The following is a 3,470-nucleotide window of genomic DNA, read 5'->3' on the forward strand; positions in this document are numbered from 1 at the left end:
CACCGGCCACGCAGCGCTGACATCTGAGATGATTTTTAACATGACTTTAAACTGTGTGATTCACTTTGCTGACACTGCCGTCCCTCGCTGCAGAGCAAAACCCTTCACACCAGAGCAGCCTCATGCGCCATCCCTGGGGGTGAGTCCTGGTTCCCCTCCCCTGGAGCAGGTCCAGCTCTCATCCTGCCCTTCTGTTTCAGACCACCTCATTGGCAAATGGCTTAAAAAGACATGTCCTTGCGTCCCGTCCCCATGCAGATGGCTGTGAGACTGTGGGTCCTGCCCTTGCCTCACTGCTGTGTGGTGGGACTGATAGTCCTGGGGGTTCACAGAACACATGGAGGGCTCCTGGGGACACCAAAGATTTCCAGGGGTAAGGGGTACCAAAAAGCAGATTAAAAGCTCTGTGGAACCCCAAAAGGCAAACCAAAGCCCTTGAAGGCACTGGAAAAGAAACAGGAGCTCCAGGGGTACTTAAAACCACCCCGAGAGGCACTGTTGGAGCAGAAAGACAAACAGAGCAGCACTGGTCTCCCTCTCGCCTCTCCAGCTAGCGAGGGAACCGCAAAAGCAAACCAAGAGGTTGAGGGAATTGGAGGGGAGACAGAGGGATTTGAGGCACTGAAAAGGAGATGGAGAGATTTGTGGGGCCCCGGTGGCACCAAAAAACATATGCAGGAATGAGGGGGAGCCCCATAAAAGAACAAAAGCCTCTGGGGACACATGAGGGGCACCAAAACCAAATTAATAGCATGTGTAAGAGACCTGTTTTCTTTTTTTCTTTTTCAGCAGAAGGAGTCCTATATCTATCCTTTTGCCTCCGTGCGTTGGCATCCAGGTTTCAGGTGAATTTCACGGTGCATAAGCATCCCGAGAGAATTTCCTTCTTGTTCACACTGTGGAAGAGAAACGCTCCCGTTTCCACTCAGATCCTACAATGGCTTGTCAGTGACAAAACATTCCCAAATCCTCTCATTTATCAAATGGCCAATCCTGTTAACAGCTTAAGAAACATAATTACCTGCAATCTCTTCTGCTATTCATTTTATGCCTACACTTCCCTCTCTCTGGCAGCTTACCAGCAGGCAAGTCAAGAGCTGAAGCACGGCTGCAGCCACGGAGCGCTTCAGCAATGCAATTTCCTCTAATCACCTGCACCACGATCGCCGGAGTTTTCCCTCCCTGTTTGTAGCAGCAAGAAACGGGTGAGTGAGGAAGGCGCACGGCCAAAAGCATCGGCCAACACGCCACCGGTTGTGCGTAGGTTTCCAAGCATGGCTATGTTTTAAGTGCTGTTCCAATCTGTCTGGTGGGAACATCATCGATTAGGATCTGCTTTTGGGGCACAAGAAATCACAGCCAGATTTACTTGTCTGGGAGATACGTGCAGAGCAGGTGGGCTCTGAGCGAAGCAGCAAGAGAGGCTGGTGCAGGCTTGGGCGGTGGCAATGGCTGCAAGAGCTTCATCAGCAAAAAAGCAGGGCCTGAAAGATCAGCGAGCTGGTGAACTAATGGGGAAATTGGGATCAGCTGGAGGCAGTGTGAGCTCCTGATTACTGTGTTGCTAAAACAGGCTGATTTGATCTCCCTTCACAGTGCATTTGCAACTTGTGAGAGACTTCACATTGGCTCATTTGAATCAAATCCCAGGGAGGATTTGGAAGAGCAATGTTTGCAGGCTGGAGATCTACTGGCTTCATAATGTTGGTTACGTACGGGACAGCTTGAGCCAAAGAGAAGCCCCTAGGATCACCAGAGCTTTCCCTACAGTTTGGGGACTAGAAGATTCCCAGGTCTGTCCTACCCATGCCAGTTGCTGAGGGAGCTGTCGTTTGTGCCTTAAAATCTCGTACTAGCCTGACATTATCAGTGTACATTTAACTGGCCAAGGCATATTCTGTCTGCACTATCTGTTTAGACCTGCCTTCAGTTCTGAAGGAGTTTTCTTATGCCTACTCTACTCCTCTTTTCAACTATATCAGCTATTTCAGATCCTTAGTGTTTTGGATAAAAGATACACATTTCTTCTGACGCTTTCATATGTTATTTTTAAGCATTTTTTTATGCTGCTTGCCAACATTTTATCCTTGCAGTTCTTTGAATTTGGTATTAAAAAACCCTATGAACAAACTGTATACAAATCAGAAGGTCTTTTTTTAAAGTCAGACATCATCTTAAGGGATTTAGGGCTTTTTGATCGTGCTAAGATACTGAACTCTAGTATATTTTGGTCACTATTACAGAATAACCCTTTTTTAATAGCAATTTGAACCTCAAAAGCTGAATTTGGCCAGAACTGCCTAAAGAACTGCTTTTCCCATTGAAAACAGTTTAATTCACTTCTCAAAATTTAGTCACTGACAGTGACTGAATTTCAGTACGGCCCAAATGCCACCCAGACCCAGGCACCAAAGAGCTTGGGTGGCTCTGGGCTACCTGCCCGGAGCTGTGCGCTGCTCGGGAACAGCAAGAAGTTGGATAAGAAACTATCCGAGTCTTGAGGAGGGACCGAAGCAAGCCAGCTTCTTCTATTTAACAAGATGTAATATATACATAGGGAAATTAAGAACTGCAACGAATAAATTGTACCGAAAGTGAAAACTGCCCCAATAATAAAAAAAAAAAGTAGGACAGCAGTGCTTTTATACAAGAACTTGCTATTTCTTTTATGACATTTATTTCAAATCATGCAAACCCTTCAGAGCAGCTCTAATGCCCAGTGGAGTTCTCCAACCTAAATGTCTCGTCGTCAGCGTAAGAAACAAAGATAATGTAATTTGAATGCTGGATGCAACAACGTAGGCTGCTCTCGAGGCTGATTCTCCCCGCTCCAAATGGGAACGATGGCTCCAAACAGACTCACCATAACAGACTGAAAAGCAGATGTCTTATTTGTGAGGAAATGGCCAATATCTCAGCTTCCCCCCCCCCCCCCCATTTGTTTCTTCCTGGAAAGAAAAGAAAACAAAACACCAAAACAATTGCATAAAGACACTGCTATTTCAAAGCAAATTTTAAAACATATCTGATTTGCAAATGGCATTTCAGCATTTTCATGAGAATAAACTGCTACCATAATGCTGTGTTTAAATATTTCATTCCAGCTCCCTGAACAAACTTAAAATCTTATTATAAGTCGTTTTGACATAAAAGTGTGCTCCTCTGTGGTGCCCGTAGCTTAGACATCTCCAGCTTCAAGCGCAGCTGCAGGAGCCCTCTCTTCTCGTGGCTGATCAAAGGCAAACCATGCTGCCACCCGCAAGCTGCCACTTGTCCCCGGCACCCAGCCCAGGAGAAAAAACAGATCCTGAACGTCCCGAGTGCTTCTTCCCTAGGGGCGACACTGCCGTCGTAACCCTACTGTGAAAAAGGTTGAGCGAGTTTAGCAAACAAAAATACTTTGCCTTGGTTCAAATCGTGTTGAAACAAAACATCAGCCAGCACTGGCTGCTCAATTAAGCAGTTTGTCG

General features: G+C 46.2%; 1 long non-coding RNA gene across 1 annotated transcript; it reads left to right on the forward strand.

The window, feature by feature from the left end:
- The first annotated feature begins 360 nt into the window (after positions 1 to 360).
- LOC309677140 lies at positions 361 to 3,066 on the forward strand. Its single transcript, XR_014269659.1, has 4 exons — positions 361 to 373; positions 790 to 845; positions 1,075 to 1,205; positions 1,597 to 3,066. It is a non-coding gene; the product is annotated as an uncharacterized lncRNA (long non-coding RNA).
- The last annotated feature ends 404 nt before the right edge of the window (positions 3,067 to 3,470 follow it).

This window comes from Vanellus vanellus, assembly GCF_965231255.1.
Source record: "Vanellus vanellus genome assembly, chromosome: 13".
NCBI classification, from domain to species: Eukaryota; Metazoa; Chordata; class Aves; order Charadriiformes; family Charadriidae; genus Vanellus; species Vanellus vanellus.